This window comes from Trichosurus vulpecula, chromosome 5 (assembly GCF_011100635.1).
Source record: "Trichosurus vulpecula isolate mTriVul1 chromosome 5, mTriVul1.pri, whole genome shotgun sequence".
Lineage (NCBI taxonomy): Eukaryota > Metazoa > Chordata > Mammalia > Diprotodontia > Phalangeridae > Trichosurus > Trichosurus vulpecula.
The window spans coordinates 130620084-130638439 of record NC_050577.1 but is presented as its reverse complement, the minus strand read 5'-3'; the positions used below and the strand labels follow the sequence as shown (position 1 = coordinate 130638439).

General features: G+C 36.9%; 1 pseudogene; it reads left to right on the top strand.

The window, feature by feature from the left end:
• Window positions 1-1818: 1818 nt before the first annotated feature.
• On the top strand, window positions 1819-2183 carry LOC118851057 (annotated as a pseudogene).
• Window positions 2184-18356: the final 16173 nt, after the last annotated feature.

Sequence of the window (18356 nt, the reverse complement as noted above, 5' to 3'; positions counted from 1 at the left end):
GGGGAATGCTGGTGTGGCAGAACTTGGGGTGGCTGTGGAGAGGGAGTCTTCCTGACAGTTCTAAGAAAGAAAAAAGTTCTTGAGGTCACTCACAAACTACAGCACAGGCCAGTAGTGGAGCAAATACCTGTCCTTGGATCATACCACCTGAGAAGAACTGAAAATTTATAGGTACCTAGATGTAGCTCTGAAAAGAGCAGCACAAAACCCCTGAAGCTTAGTAACTCTCTTTTGTTGGATTCTTTATCCTTTGCCTGCTTACTATTTTTAAAAAAATTGTAGCAGCTTATTTTTTATAGTCACCTCTAGTCCTAGGGTAGTCCTAGGGTATGAGAGCTTCCTTGGGTTCCCCTCTATGGTCTGGAACCAAAACCAAGACCACTGTTCTGCCTCAACTCATGTTTATTTTTAACTACTCTACTTTTGCCCCAAGGTACTATTTTATCTCATTTATGGGGGAAATTTGGAGCGCTTGGAATTTTCTGACCTACTCTGCCATCTTCCCAGAATCCTATCCAATGGATTTTTTTTAAAAAGGAAAATGTTGAAGAACTTAATCATGAGGGAACTCTATAAAAGAATATTGGGGAAAGGATGGGAGGATGGCAGTAGCAAATTTTGTTAAACCTAAGAACAACATAAGACTTTAGATGAGGATACAGAATTGGGGAGAAAAAGAAATGGGAAGATATTATTTTTAACGTCACTTTTTCATTAATTTTAGCATGGATTAGGGAATATCTCCAATGATCATGGGACCATAGGATAGTATTAAATTGAAAATAATAATAATCTAAATTTGTTTCATTTAAAAATTTAAGTTTTTATTTTCTTTTTACATAAAAAATCCTTTGTGTGTTATAGATAGGGGAACATAAACACAAAGGTTACTCAATCTTTTTTTTTCCCTTTAGTTTGAAAATTAATAGAATGATAATACTTTGAAGGTGCTCTTTTTAGGTACTTGACAAATGCTTGTTGTTAGTGGGCACTTGACACATGCTTGTTAAATTGAATCTTAGAAATTCAGTCCAAACCCATAAAATGATGTTCACGTGATAATATAGTTGATGGCCCTCTGGACAGATAGATTTGCCTCCAATAGAAATTGCTTGTTCAGCAGAGCCATGTCTTTTATAGCAAACATAAATGTTTGAAAAGATTTAGATTAAGATTTAATGCTAACCTGGGTACATGGAATCCTCGTACTTTGATCTGAAGGGCAATTTGAGGCATAATCTATTCCAACTTCTCACTTTATACACACAAAAAATAAAAGCCCCTAGTGATAGTGACTTCATTTCAGTCTAATCCAATTCAATTCAATATTAAGAAACATCTGCTATGTGCAAGGCATAACCCCATGTCACATAGATAGCAAAACTAGTATTAAAATGAAGTTCTTTTGTCTCTCAGAATTTTTTTCCATAAAGAGTATAGCTATGCAATGTCAAAATAGCTGATATTTTTAAAAGGCACAATGTCAGTCAATTGTTTGGATTCATTTTTTTTCTATGTAGTATCAAACATCCAGTTACTTTAGAACATATTTAGAAACACGTTTCTTATTTTCATGGACAGCATTTGGTACTTCCCCTACATCCCAACCATAGAAGGAAGCTTTGCACTATTCTGAACTGAAGGAAGATAAGATTTAAATAAACAAACAAAAACATTTCTTCAAAATATGATAGTAACAACAATATTGTATTAAGAAAGACTTTGAGTGGTTGTTATTTTGATTTATTTTAAATATACAAATTGTGAGAGTTCAACGCTCTCTCCTTCTTTCTGCTGTGGCTGCCGTTGGGGCTACGCGCGGCAGCCATGGCCATCCGATACCCCATGGCCGTGGGCCTCAATAAGGGCCACAAAGTTACCAAAAACGTTTCGAAGCCGCGACACTGCCGCCGCCGTGGGCGCTTGACCAAACACACCAAGTTTGTGAGAGATATGATCCGGAAAGAGTGTGGATTTGCCCCTTATGAGAGGCGCGCCATGGAATTGTTAAAGGTCTCTAAGGATAAGAGAGCCCTTAAGTTCATCAAAAAAAAAGGGTGAGAACTCACATCCGGGCCAAGAGGAAGAGAGAGGAGCTCAGCAATGTCCTAGCTGCCATGAGGAAGGCTGCTGCCAAGAAGGACAAAACTGGACCCTGCCAATCTTTCCCACTTACCCAATAAAGATTTGACAAATAAAAAAAAATATACAAATTGTGAAGATAGACACTATCTGTATCCAGAGCAAGAACTGATATATAGTAGTATGCATAGAATACTTTTACAAACATATACCTACTTGCATATAATGGTACTTTCTCTGTATTTAGCAATAGTTAGTTGTAAATGATGTATTTGTATTTTCATATGCAATCATCTTTTTTATTGTACTATGTATAAATTTTAAAAATTAAAAGAAAAAAACAAATTTTGGACTTTACCACATTCATTTCTGATGCACTGACAGGCCTGTCTGCCACAATTCTCTCCCCATTCCAATCCATCCTCCATTCTGCTGCCAAAGGGATTTTTCTAAAGTCTCAACATGGCTATGTCACCTCTCTAACCCAAAAAACTCCAGTGGCTCCATCTCACCTCAAGGACCAAACACAAACTATTCTGGCATTCAAAGCCCCTTTATAACTACCCCTCTACCACACATGGACAGACAGACAGACAGACAGACAGACACACACACACACACTTTCATCTTACTCCTGACACACACTCTTCTACTCAGTTACATTTGCTATTCCACAAATAAGTCACTTTATCTCTGAGCTCTGAACACTTTATCTGACTATCCATCATGCTTGGAATGCTCTCACTCCTTATCACCATGTCTTGCTTTCCATATCTTCCTTCAAGCCCCAACTAAAAGCTTACCTTCTAAGGGGAACCATTCCCAATCCCTCTTAATTCCAGCACCTTTCTTCTAATAATAATTTCTGTTTTATTCTATTTGAACATATTTGTTCACTTTTCTTTGTCCCCATTTGATTATGGGCTCTTTGTGGGTAGGAACTGCCTTTTGCCTCATTTTGTATCCTCAGCACTTTGTATTATACCTGGCACTTAAAAATGCTTATTGACTGACTGCTGTAATCTGATGGAAACTTGAATCAACCAACTAGGTTTTTATTGAGAACAATAAACAAAATATATGGTGCTCAAGAAGCTTACAACTTAAAGACATCTTTGCAGTACTGCTTTTTTAATTTATTTATTCAACCAACAAACATTTATTAATCACATTCTACCTCAGAGAATCACAAAAGGTGAGAGTTGAAAAATACCTGAAGAATCATCTTATCTGTGTACAAAGGGTACTCACTGAGGCATATCTGGTTCTCCAAGCTTTGCTAAAAGTAAATAAAACACAGTTCCTGCTTTCAAGGAACTTAACAATCAGTAGGAAGAATGCTGTTTGCATAACAAAATATTTTCAAATATGAGAATGTAAATCTATTAAGGAGATGTAACATGCTAATATTGTTCATAAGAGGAAATCACTCACACCTGGATAAATCAGAGACAGAGCATTTGGGATAGTTTTGAGGGGTACACAAGATTTCACTTTATGAAGATAAGGAAGGGAGGGTACATGCCTGGCATAGGGATTAGCATGAATTTTTTTTTAAAGGTAAACATAGAGCATGTTTGAGAAGTAGTGAGTAGAACAATTTGATCAGAGCACAGAGCAGATGAAGGCCAGTATTAAGGTATGGACAGGTTAAATAGACATAAAATTATATAAGACTTGTAATACCAGGCTAAAAAAATATGTATATTATTCTATAAGCAGTAAGGATCTATTGAAATATTTTGAGCAATGAGGAGACAAATTCAAATCTTTTATTAGGATGATTATTGAAGTCTTTTATATAGCATTTATATTGACATTATATAGCATTTATATAGACACAACTATAATAATGAAATAAAGAATCTTCATGAAATCTTTCCTGGTCCCACTTAGTTCTAATGAATTTCTCCTGAGATTATATCCAATTTACCCAGTATATATCTTTTGCATATATAGCTGTTTGCATATTATCTTTTTCATTAGAATGTGAATTCCTGGAGTATAGGTGGTTATTTTTTTTTGCCTTTCTTTGGATATCCATCCTGCTTAACACAATTCTTGAAACATAATAAGAGATTAATAACTAACTGCTTGTTGACTGACTGGCAGTGTCTAAAATAAAAGAAATTGAGTGGGATGAGAAATGCTTATGTCTCTCATTTCCTTGATAATCGATTTCATTATTCATAACAGCTTAATTAAAATACAGTTTAGGAAAGTTCTGTGGAAATTGGCATATTTTCAGTTTAGACTGAAGAAATTCAAGATGTAAAGATGGCTGATGTTCATTCACTAATATCAGGATTTAATGCAGGCCATCAGGTATCTATGCAAAGTTTCAAATTATTAATTGAGATTGGTAGAAGCAAAATTCACCCAGATTATTATTCAGACTAAATTCAATAACTGAAAAATTTATCCAAGATATTCAACTGTGTAATGTTTGATGCAAAATACCATTTCAAATATTGTATTTTCTCTCCCCTCTCTCTATTCTTTCCTTTCATTCCCCCCCTTTTTTTGTATTTCTTTTTCAGTCTCACTTTGCCAATGTTGTGAATGGTGTTATCTTTTCTGAATTTGGAATCTGTATGTATAATAAGAGTCACACAGAAGGTTACTTTATTTTTTAAACATCTTTGTTATAATTAAATTATAGGGATTTTAACTGGTGAGATTGTCAATTTTTTTTCATACTTACAGTAACTTGTATCATTTGGATGGTATCCACGGCAAACATATTATGGCAAATTCCATGCTACAGTTACATCTCCACTGTAATTGTGTTTGTATTTCTGAATTAAGGTGTTACATTGTAAAATTACCATAATACATGACCTTGGACAAATCATGTTTAAACATAACAGGTCTTGGTTTTCTTGTCTGGGAAATAAGTGGGTTGGCCTAGTTGATTTCTAGGGTTACTTCCAAATTTAAAATTGCACGATTCTCTAAAAAAAATATAGGTTTAATGTACATAATAAAGGAGTTTTCACAGAGTTGAATGATAAGGTTAAGATTTCCATAAGAAAAGACTCTTTTGACCCCTTTAAATAACAAATCTCTTTAATATATTTAAAGTGTACTTTTATGAACAACAGCTAAAGTTATATGTAACTTCGGGTTTATTTTGTGGTTAGGTGGCAGGTATAGTGGCTAAAGTATTGGACCTGGAGTCAGGAAGACCTTGTTTGAATTCTGCCATAGAAACAAGATGAATGACCTTGGGTGTGTCACTTAACCTATCTCAGATTTGGTTTCTTTGCCTATATATTGGAGATGATAATACAATTTGCTTCATTGAGTTGTTAAAGGTGTCACTTGAGATAATACATGAGGCATTTTAGAAACAAAGTGCTATATGAATGTTAGACATAAAGTGAGAGAAGGAACTTTTACAGGATGAGTTTATATATTAACAGTTAGAAGAGACCATAGTGGTCATGTAGTACAACTCTCATTTTACAGATGAGGAAAAATCAGGCCCAACGTTAACAGGTACTCAAGAGGCACAGTTAAGATTTAAACATAGTTCCTCTGATTTACAATCTGTAATACTTTCTATTACCCCATCTGGATAGCCTTACTCTGAGCATCTAGTTAAAATTCCTTTAAATATAACAGTGGGCATGGGAATCCACATAGGTGAATATTTTGAGAAGCATTAACAACATATTTAACTTATTTTACATTAAAAATATTTCACTTCCAGGTTGAAATGAAATAACTGGAAATTTATCATTAAAGAAACAGACAGTTGTTTAATTGTTCTGGGTCAGTTGAATAAGATTATTTTTTAAAATATTTTTTACCATTTGTGTGAAAAATCATCCTAACACATTTATATTCTTTTTTTAGAAAATAAATTGCATGCAGGCTTGCAACTTTGTGCACTGTTTTTGTTCTTATTCGAATTAAAACCATTGAGTCATAAACTCCTGAAAAACTGGGCTTATAATAGAACAGTGCCAGCAGGAACTGCTATAATTAGACTTTAAATAATGACAATGACAGAGTAAAATAATAGGTTCAATGTGCACCTCCAGTTAAAAGGAAAATCTTGCCTTTCTCTGCTACATGACGAACATATTGAGAACAAGAGTTAAGGTGGATTTTTTTAAAGAAAAATAAATAAATAAAATGGTCACCAAAATCCTTTTGATTCTTTCCTGTGCCTGTGGAAGGGTTGAATGTCTTACCAGTCACTCACATTTTTGTTTCTGGGCAAAGAGAAGTCAACTCTACTGTAGGGTTGTTTTCCACACATGCCATATAGGTTTTTGTCACTGTCATAATAGTATGAGAATTCAAACTATGGTCCCTTTCTTAGGCTCTACCCAAATGCAGTGAGAAGTGGAGAGTTAACAGTAATTATCCAGGTAATTCAAGCAAAAAAAAAACCCTTCCCGTTGAGTTGTGTTTTGTTTCCCATTAACTAAATTATCCAGATTAATTGTTTACAGTTAACAAATTTTCTGGATGATTGCACAACTTGCTACTTCAGCTTGCCTTTGAGGAATTAGGTTTGGTCTATTTATGCTTCTGTAACAAATAGAATAATCGCCACAATGAAAATTGTCAAAATGATCAGAATTCATAGCAACGGACTAAGCACTGCTCCTATATTTAATCTGCCATGCTGCGGCTATCCCTTTTGCTCACTGAAAGACAAGTCAGTTAAGCTAAAGGCATCCTGATGGAGAGAAAACATGGACCATGGGCCAGGCAAGTAAAACCACCACCACTTCTTTGATTACCATCTCCTCTCAGACTTTGACAGGAACAGGCCATTACCCCAAGCCCAAGAACCTTGGAAATAGCAACACTTTCAGGTCATTGACCTCATACATCATTCCTGGGAAATGCCTCTTGTGGAGATGTAGCCAGCCAAATGCTTCTGTGGGTGGTAGCTCCTGACGATGAAGAAAAGAAACCTTTTGTTTACTAAAGTCTTTGGCACTGACAAATGTTTCAGCATTAGAAAATGCTATGAGTTTATCAGTTGAAATGACAAAAAAGAGGCATTAACATCTGCTTTGCCACTGAATCCTAAGGGCCATATAACTTTTCCATGACCTGCAATTAAAACCATCCTTACGTGTTGTCCTTCCTACTAGAATTTGAGCTTCTTTGAGAGAAGGGACTGTTTTAATTTTATATTTGTGTTTCCAACACACTACAGTGCTTTGCACACAGTAAATGATTAATAAATGCTGTATTCACATACGTATTCATTCACTGATTAATTTAATGTGCATCGGAGAGGCAGTGGAATCTGTCTGCTTCCATGTGAAATTTATTTATAAATTATCACCATGATAGAAAATGATGTCAATAGGAAATTGTTAAATATGAAAGACAATGATACACAGTGGCATCTGTGTGTGTGCATTCTTCATATGTAAAGTCAGTTATTTACAAAAATTGGAAATTTGCTTTAAAAGGTGTTATTTTTATTTGGAGATTTTTAAAAAAGTTGTTATGTGTAGCTCATTATCACTTCTGGTTATAGCCAAATTAGATGCCAAAAGTATAGAATTACCCTATCCTCAGGTGGTTTTTGGTTACGAAAGGGTTACCATCTGGAAAAGTAGTGACAAAGAGCAGCTGTGCTAAGCCCAGGTTAGAAGTTATTGAGAGACAGACTGAACCCTGTAATCAACAGGGGAGTGAAATAAAATCACACAGAGAAGACAATGGTAGGGTAAGGACTAAGAAATTAAAAAGCTAAACTGTCATGTCAACAAAGATAAAATGAGGATTAGAGTGGAGTCTAGGTCGTTTACACAGAAACCAATGCAGATATTTTCCTGAAAGTGAAAATATCTAACCTTCTATAGTGGAAATAATACTGAATTCAGAATAAGGAATCCTGGAATAGACTCTGCTTTGCAACCTACTTGTCTGCATAACCTTGGGTAGATCATTTCCTCTTTTTGGGTCTTTATGTGCTTCTCTGAAAAATCAGAGCTGGACTAGATAATTTCTAAACTTCCATCTATATGTAGATCATATAAGCTGTTGTCAAGTGAAGGCTTGTTCTCTAGAGGGTGCTGAAGACTGTTCACCAATCAAATATTCAAACAATAGGTATTTGTTGAACAAATACCAGACCAGGGTTTGTGAGGGATCCAAAAGGACTGTAAGCCATGACTTCAAGGGCCTGAAGATCAGGGTGAAGAGAGAAGATGAACACACATAAAACAACTACAATAATCCCATTATGTATTATGCACTACTGCCTGAAAGAGATAGAAGGGTTTCCAAAAGGGAGGTAGGTTCGGAATGGTGATAATCAGGGTAGTTTTCATGGAAGAGTTTAACCTTGACTAGAACATTGAAGAATAAGTAGGATATAGAGAGATGGTAAGGACATCACAAGTAGAGGTAGTAATATGAGATGAGTGGCAGAGGTGAGCTGGGGATAAGCATGGTTTGTGTAGGTCATTAAGTATATCACACTCTCAACAAAAAGTTCATGCTACAGTATAGCAGGAGGTAAATTGAACTTATTATCTTCAGATGGCAAAATTATGAGAAATGAGTTGAAGTAAGTAGCAAAGGAGGTAGCTTCACCTCACTGTAAGAAAATGCTTCCTTATAATGAGAGCTATATAAAAGTATAAGGGGCTGCCTTGAGAAGCAAGTAATTTTCATCTTATTGGAGGTCTTCAAGTAGAGGCTGGATAATCACTTTTCAAAGATGTTGGAGAAAGAACTGCTGTTCAGGAGTAGGTTGGACTAGAGAGCCTCTGAGGTAAGATTCTGTGATTCTGAAATAAAGTAAGGGCAAATTAAAGGAAACCTTAAAGAGAGGTATGTAGCTGATGTAGGAGGTAAAAGAGGCCTTTTTGATGCTCTTGAGAAAGGGGTGAATGTGACAAAGGACATATAAATGTGGCTACTGAAAGGATTATAATTGAATACATGTAAGGAAACCTATTCCTAAATGTGTGACAGGACACACCATTCCATCCCAGTGATAGCTAAGGAGCTCAGACCAAGCTCAACATATTTGGGCACTAGAAGACAGACTTTGGTGTCGTATTGACCTAGAATCTCTGAGTAATGAAATTATTCTTTGGGAGAAGTCACGCATTATTAGATTTTCAATTAACTCTCTCTGTTGTTATTTAGTTGGTTTTTTCAGTTGTACCTGACTCAGTGTAACCACTTTCAGGGGATTTTCTTGGCAAAGATGCTGGATTAGTTTGCCATTGCTTTCTGCAGTTCATTTTATAGATGAGGAACTGAAGCAAACGTGGTTAAGTAACTTGCCCCGGGTCACACAGCTAATAAATGTCTGAGGCCAGATTTGAACTCAAGGAGTCTTCCTCACTCTAGGGCCAACACTCTTTTCACTGCACCACATAGTTGCCTCCTCAGATCTCTAGTACAAGTCATTACTTCATTGTACTCAGTGGAATTCTCAATGTGTATGAGAAAATGTTTAGATATTTCTCTTTTTGTGTTTTTTTTCTTTTTAAAAAATCTTTTGAGCTGAGGCAGAATTTGGCTCAATGAAAAAGAACTTCCATACTCAAAATACCCTGCTGAAAGTATATGTAGGAATAGTTTTTTTTTTTCACAGCATGTTCAATTCTTCCATGGTTTGGTCTTGAGCAGAATCCCAAAATACCTCTTTTTTCAGGTCCTTCATCTTTTAGTGCAATGTCAGTTGAAAGTAAGAGCCTATGAAAATAAATCATAAAAGCTTCCTCAACCCTTGGAATCTAAAAATATTTGGTTTGATGCTCAGCTCAGTGCTTCCTTTTGACTCTTTCTTTATCCGTTTTTTTTTCCTTTCTTACATCCAACAAACCTGTTTCTTAACTGGGATGAACACAAGCAGGTTCTAGCACAAGGTGGAAAGTCATTGGCAGTAAGTATTCTCCAATCACACATTTGTCATATTTGTACAGAAAGCAGAGGAACTTTATCTTGTTCAACTGTCAAGATAATTTATGACTGTAAGTAGCTATGGCAACAACAAGAATACTCACAACAAATGTTTCAAATGGCACACCGGTCATCAACTTCTTTGAGTTTTGTACAGAATTCTTATTTCAACCTGACTTTGTATGTTGCATTACAGATGGCACTCATGCTACCTTAATTTTATTGAGGAGGTTCTTTATAAATATGGAATTTTCACACTTCCACACTGCCACCTTCCCCCCAGCCCCTTATCCAAACCATTGCCAAATCTTGTCATTTTTGCTTCCACAAAATCTCCCATATCCATCATTTATTTCTCTCTACTCACCATCCAAATTCAGGTCTTCATCACCTCTTTCATAAATCACTGCAAGTCTCCTAATTGGTTTCTCTCCCTCACCTTTCTCCTGTCTCCAAACCATTTCCCATACTGCTCTCAAAATGGTATTCCTAAAGTAAAGATCCTGACCACATGCAAATATCTCTGGTGGCCCACAATTGCTCTTAAGATCAAATATAATCTACTCTAAGTGACATTTAAGGCCTTTCACAACCTGACTCTAACCTGCCTTTCTCAAATTATTACACATTATTCTCATTTCTGCTAAGCTACTTAGTTGGCTTTCCCTCACCCAGGTCAATCCACCTCCCATCTCTGTGCCTTTTCACAGACTGTGTCTCATGTCTGGAATGTACCCAGTTTTCTCTGCCACCTCTTAGAATATTAACTGAAGTGATATCTCTTATATTAGGCATTCCCTTCCTCCTGAACTTCTAGTGTCATCCTCCCAAGTCATTTTTATTTACTTTATATATATGTTCCCTCATATATAGAGTCATTAGGGGGCGGGGAGTCTTTTATTTTTGTTTTTGTGTCACCAGTGCTTAGTAGAGTTCCTGGCAGACAGTCAGTATTTAAATGCTTGTGGACCGATCATTGTGAAGATCCAGACATGCTGTGTAAATTTAGTACCTTTTTGCAACAGAAAGGTCAGGATTGTAAACAAGTCTGTAGATGTAATCTGTCTTGACTAATGTTGCATCTGATTCTATGCCACAAAATGATCTCATCACAGAACTACAGAATTTTAGATCTGGAAAGCATTGAAAGGACATCTAACCACCTCTTTTACTTTACAGATATAGGAACTACTCAAAGAGCTTCAATTACTTGCTTAAAGTTCTATCTATAAACAAAGGTAGTTTTAGACCCCTGCCTTCAGGCAACTACAATAGCAGCCTTTCCATTTCCATGATAATCAAGAAGGTAAAATTGATAATTGGCTAAAATACACAATTCTTCAAATAGTCAGAATTTCACCTTAAAACTTTCACTGACATAGTTCTCAAACCCATTTCTCTATAATCAGTGAAGTGACTTTATTATATATATACAGTCATCTGCTAAAAACAGATGTGCAATGTCTTATATATACATAGTAGATATGAGTTAGTGGGAATGAACTTTGCAGTATGGTGCTCTACTTATAAAATCCAAGAGCTTCTGTTGTTGTTCTCACATCAAGATTTCATAATGTGTGAAAAATTTAATATTTAATAGAATAGTACTAGCCCACATCGATATACAGCATTTTATTTATTTATTTATTTATTAAATTAATTTATTTAATATATTTAGTTTTCAGCATTGATTTTCACAAGAGTTTGAATAACGAATTTTCTCCCCATTTCTACCCTTGCGCCTACTCCAAGATGGCGTATATTCTGGTTGCCCTGTTCCCCAGTCAGCCCTCCCTTCTGTCACCCCACTTTCCTCCCATCCCCCTTTCCCTTCTTCTCTTGTAGGGCAAGATAAATTTCTATGCCCCATTGCCTGTGTATCTTATTTCCTAGTTGCATGTAAAAACTCTTTTTTTTTGCTGTTTTTGAACATCTGTTTTTAAAACTTTGAGTTCCAAATTCTCTCCCCTTTTCCCTCCCTGCCCACCCTCCCTAAGAAGGCAAGCAATTCAACATAGGCCACATGTGTATCATTATGTAAAACCCTTCCACAGTACTCACATTGTGGAAGATTGACTATGTTTTCCTCCTTCCTAACGTATCTCCCTTTATTGAATATTCTCCCTTGACCCTGTCCCTTTACAAAAGTGTTTTTTTTTGATTACCTCTTCCCCCGTCTGTGCTCCCTTCTATTGTCCCCCCTTTTTTATCACCTTCCTCCTTCTTTCCTGTGGGGAAAGATACCCAATTGAGTGTGCATGGTATTACCTCCTCAGGTCAAATCCGATGAGAGCAAGATTTACTCATTACCCCTCACCTGCCCCCTCTTCCTTTCCTACAGAACTGCTTTTTCTTGCTACTTTTATGAGGGATAATTTATCCCATTCTATCTCTCACTTTCTCCCTCTCTTAATATATTCCTCTCTTATCCCTTAATTATATTTTATTTTAGATATCCTCCCTTCATATTCAACTCACCTTGTGCCCTCTGTCTGTATATATATATATGTATATATATACACACATATATATACATATATATATATATATACACCTACACATATACATACATAGACACACACATGTGTGTGTGTGTGTGTGTGTATACACACATACACGTATACATAAGCATATTCCTTTCAGCTGCTTTGACACTGAGGTCTCATGAATCATACACATCCTCTTTCTATGTAGGAATGTAAACAAAACAGTTCAACTTTAGTAAGTCCCTTATGATTGCTCTTTCTTGTTTACCTTTTCGTGCTTCTCTTGATTCTTGTGTTTGGAAAGTCAAATTTTCTATTCAGCTCTGGTCTTTTCACTGAGAAAGCTTGAAAGTCCTCTATTTTATTGAAACTCCATATTTTGCCTTGGAGCATGATACTCAGTATTGCTGGGTAGGTGAGTCTTGGTTTTAATTCTAGCTCCATTGACCTCCAGAGTATCGATGCCAAACCCTTTGGTCCCTCAATATGGAAGCTGCTAGACCCTGTGTTGTCCTGATTGTTTTTCCACAATATTCAAATTGTTTCTTTCTGGCTGCTTGCAGTATTTTCTCCTTGATCTGGGAGCTCTGGAATTTGGTGACAATATTCCTAGGGGTTTTCTTTTTGGGATCTTTTTGAGGAGGCAATCTGTGGATTCTTTCAATTTCTATTTTGCCCTGTGGCTCTAGAATATCAAGGCAGTTATTCTTGATAATTTCTTGAAAGATGATATCTAGGCTCCTTTTTTGATCATGGCTTTCAGGTAGTCCAATAATTTTTAAATTATCTCTCCTGGATCTATTTTCCAGGTCAGTGGTTTTTCCAATGAGATATTTCACATTGTCTTCCATTTTTTCATTCCTTTGGTTCTGTTTTATAATATCTTGATTTCTCATCATGTCACTAGCTTCCACTTGCTCCAATCTAATTTTTAAGGTGGTACTTTCTTCAGTGGTCTTTGGACCTCCTTTTCCATTTGTCTAATTCTGCCTTTCAAGGCATTCTTCTCCTCATTGGCTTTTTGGAGCTCTTTTGCCATTTGAGTTAGTCTATTTTTTAAGGCTTTGTTTTCTTCAATATTTATTTCAGTATATTTTTGGGTCTCCTTTAGCAAGTCATTGACTTGTTTTTCATTGTTTTCTTGCATCACCATCATTTCTCTTTCCAATTTTTCCTCTACTTCTCTAACTTGCTTTTCCAAATCCTTTTTGAGCTCTTCCAGGGCCTGAGACCAGTTCATATGTTTTCTTGGAGGCTTTTGATGTAGGCTCTTTGACTTTGTGGACTTCTTCTGGCTGTATATTTTGGTCTTCTTTGTCACCAAAGAAAGATTCCCAAGTCTGAGTCTGAATCTGAGTCTGTTTTTGCTGCCTGGCCATGTTCTCAGTCATCTTACTTGACCCTTGAGTTTTTTGGGTGATATGACTGCTTGTAGAGCAGAGAGTTCTTTGTTCCAGGCTTGAGGGGATGTGCTGTTGATTTCAGAGCTATATCTATATAGCCAGCTCTGCCACTCCAGCACTCTTCCTTCCCCAAGAACCGCCAACCTGGACCTGACACAAATCTTAAGCAGGCTCTGAACTCCTGCTCTGATCTGCCACTTAATTCCTCCCACCAGGTGGGCCTGGGGCTGGAAGTAACTACAGCTGTAGTTCTTTAGCTGCAACACCTCCTGTGACCTCGGGGTGGTCGCCAAACCCCGAATTCCTTCCCTCTGTCACCGCAGCTTTTCTCACTAATCTTCTCCTTTTTCTTTGGTGTCTGTGGGTTGAGTAGTCTGGCAACTGCCACAGCAACTGATTCAGGGAGTTAGGGCCTGTACCACCTGGCTCCTGGTCTGGTTGGTCCTGCCGCCATCCACGCTGAGCTCTGCTCCCCTCCACTCTGTGTGTGATAGACCTCATCTAGTGACCATCCAGGCTGTCCTGGGCTGGATCCCTGCTTCCCTCTGCTATTTTGTGGGTTCTGCCATTCTAGAATTTGTTCAGAACCATTTTTATAGGTTTTTGGAGGGACCTGGCAGGGAGCTCATGCAAGTCCCTGCTTTTCAACCTCCATCTTGGCTCTGCCCCTATCGATATATAGCATTTTGAATTTTGCAAAATATTCTTTCAACATCCATAGGAAGGAGGTGGTGTGCCTGTTTTTATTTTCATTTTCCTGATAAGGAAAATTGAAGTTCAGAGAGACTAAATGATTACATATAATAACTAGCAGGACCAGCATTTAAACCCTTGGCTTCTAGATTTTGAGACGAACGAGATCTATTAACAACAGGTGATTCCCTATTGCTCCAATTGGATGATACTTTTTTCTTTTTATTTTAAACATCATTTATTTATTTAATGTTTTTAGTTTTCAGCATTAATTTTCACAAGTTTGAATTACAAATTTTCTCCCCATTTCTACCCCACTCCCACTCCAACATGGCATATATTCTGATTGCCCCATTCCCCAGTCTGCTTTCCCTTCTGTCAACCCACTCCCCCCCCCCATCCCATTTTCCCTTACTTTCTCATAGGGCAAGATAGATTTTTATGCCCCATTGACTGCATGTCTTATTTTTTAGTTGCATGCAAAAACTTTTTTTTTTTGGAACATCTGCTTTTAAAACTTTGAGTTCCAAGTTCTTTCCCCTCATCCCTCTCCACCCACCCTCCCTAAGTAGGCCAGAAATTCAACATAGGCCATATGTGTATCATTATGCAAAACCCTTCCACAATACTCATGTGAAAGACTAACTATACTTTGCTCCTTCCTATCCTATCCCCCTTTATCCAATTTTCTCCTTTGACCCTGTCCGTTTTCAAAAGTGTTTGCTTTTGATTACCTCCTCTCTCTGTCTGCCCTTGCTTCTATTGAACCCCCTTTTTATCACCTTCCTCCTTCTTTCCTGTGGGTTAAGATACCCAACTGAGTGTGTATGGTATTCCCTGCTGAGGTAAAATCTGATGAGAGCAAGATTCACTCATTCCCCCTCATCTGCACCCTCTTCCCTCCCAACAGAACTTCTTTTTCTTGCCACTTTTTATGTGAAATAATTTACCCCATTCTATCTCTCCCTTTCTCCCTCTCTCAATATATTCCTCAATCATTCCTTAATTTGATTTTAGTTTTTTAGATATCATCCCTTCTTATTCAACTCACCCTGTGCGCTCTGACTGTCTGTGTATATATATATATAAACACACACACACACACACACACACACACACACACACACACATATATATATATATATATATATATATATATATATATATATATATGTACATGTATGTATATTCCCTTCAGCTACCCTAATACTGAGGTCTCATGAATCATACACATCATCTTTCCATGTAGGAATGTAAACAAAACAGTTCAACTTTAGTAAGTCCTTTATGATTTCTCTTTCTTGTTCACCTTTTCATGCTTTTCTTGATTATTGTGTTTGAAAGTTAAATTTTCTATTCAGCTCTGGTCTTTTCACTGAGAAAGCATGAAAATCATCTATTTTATTGAAAGTCCATATTTTGCCTTGGAGCATGATACTCAGTATTGCTGGGTGGGTGAGTCTTGGTTTTAATCCTAGCTCCATTGACCTACAGAATATGATATTCCAAGCCCTTCGATCCCTTAAGGTAGAAGTTGCTAAATCTTGTGTTATCCTGATTGTTTTTCCACAATACTCAAATTGTTTCTTTCTGGCTGCTTGCAGTATTTTCTCCTTGATCTGGGAGCTCTGGAATTTGGTGACAATATTCCTAGGGGTTTTCTTTTTGAGATCTTTTTGAGGTGGCGATCTGTGGATTCTTTTAATTTCTATTTTGCCCTGTGGCTCTAAAATATGAAGGCAGTTACTCTTGATAATTTCTTGAAAGATGATATCTAGGCTCCTTTTTTGATCATGGCTTTCAGGTAATCCAATTATTTTTATATTATCTCTCCTGGATGTATTTTCCAGGTTGGTGGTTTTTTCCATGAGATATTTTACATTGTCTTCCATTTTTTCATTCCTTTGGTTCTCTTTTATAATATCTTGATTTCTCATCAAGTCACTAGCTTCTACTTGCTCCAATCTAATATTTAAGGTAGTATTTTCTTCAGTAGTCTTTTGGACCTCCTTTTCCATTTGTCTAATTCTGCCTTTCAAGGCATTCTTCTCCTCATTGGCTTTTTGGAGCTCTTTTGCCATTTGAGTTAGTCTATTCTTCAAGGTTTTATTTTCTTCAGTATTTTTTTGTGTCTCCTTTAGCAAGTCATTGACTTGTTTTTCATGGTTTTCTCACATCACTCTCATTTCTTTTCCCAATTTTTCCTCTACTTCTCTAACTTGCTTTTCCAAATCCTTTTGAGCTCTTCCAGGGCCTGAGACCAGTTCATGTTTTTCTTGGAGGCTTTTGATGTAGGCTTTTTGCTTTTGTGGACTTCTTCAGGCTGTATGTTTTCTTCTTCTTTGTCAACCAAGAAAGATTCCAAAGTCTGAGTCTGAATCTGAGTCTATTTTCACTGCTTGGTGATGTTCCCAGCCCGCTACCTGACCTTTGAGTTTTTTGTCAGGGAATGACTGCTTGTAGAGTATATAGTACTTTGTCCCAACCTATAGGGGCTGTGCTATTGTCTTCAGAGCTATTTCTACATAACAAGATCTGCCACACCAGTGCTCCTCCTCCCCAAAGAACTATGAACCTGGACCATGACTCAGATCTAAGCTCTCTCTGCGCTGGCTCTGATCTGCCACTTGTTTCCTCCCACCATGTTAGCCTGGGGCTGGAAGCAACTGCAGCTGTAGTTCCGTAGCTTTACTGCCTCTGCTGCCCCCAGGGTGGTGACTGAACTTGGAACGCCTTTCACTCTGTCCCTGCAGTTTTTTACCACTAACCTTCTGTGTTGTCTTTGGTATTTGGTATTTGGTATTGGTTGAGAAGTCTGGTAACTGTCACAGTGCACTGAATCAGGGCACTAGGGCCTTGTTCCACCCGACTCCCTGTCTGGTTGGTCTGGGGTGTAGCCCACGCTGTGCTCTGGTTAGCTCCACTCCCAGCTCCATGCAATAGACCTTACCCACAGTGCTTCAGACTATTTATAGATAATAGTTTAATCAATCATTATGAATACTTACAAATCAGAGCAATCTTCACTCTGGGGTAATAGCCTGAAATTTTAGTGGATTCCCACTAAGAACCCCCCAAATCTCCATGTGATTATAGAAAACAAAGCTAGGAGAAGCTAGAGAGTACATGCTCCTCATTGGTGGATATTTTTGTTTTCTGCTTAGTAATGAGCTTGAGAGATAAGCCAATGCTATGCCCAAACCCAAGTTAGTATATTTTTTGTATATTAGTCACATATAGGTCACAATATTCTTGATTTGGCTTTCATAGGTCACAGTATCTTAAGTTATGCCTCTGTTATGATTTAGTATCTAAGTTATGATGTCTAATAGGTCACCATCTTCAGTCTTCCACCTTTCACAGAATTTAAATTTTTATGGTTTTTCACTTATTACTGTATTTTATGGCTTTTTCCCTATAGGAACTCTACAACTACCATATGTCATTGTCACTCTCATCATGATCACAACATAGTATGAACTCACAGAAAATTTTTATATAATCTTACATCATTTCAACATGTTATGTATCAGAATGGGAAAAATGAAAATATAAAAGTAATACTTCCATTGTCACTCATTTCATTTTAGCTGGTATTTGTTCTACTCAAAATCATGTGTTCGAAATCCATCATTCATCTATTTTAAAAAGAAAATAAAACTTCCAGATTTCCTGGGATTAATGAATTTAGGTTTAAAAGGGATACTGATTAGTGATATAATATTTAGCTCTTTTGGGTTTAGAGTTGATAAACTATCACAGATATCATTAACAGAGGTGTAGTGTTTGG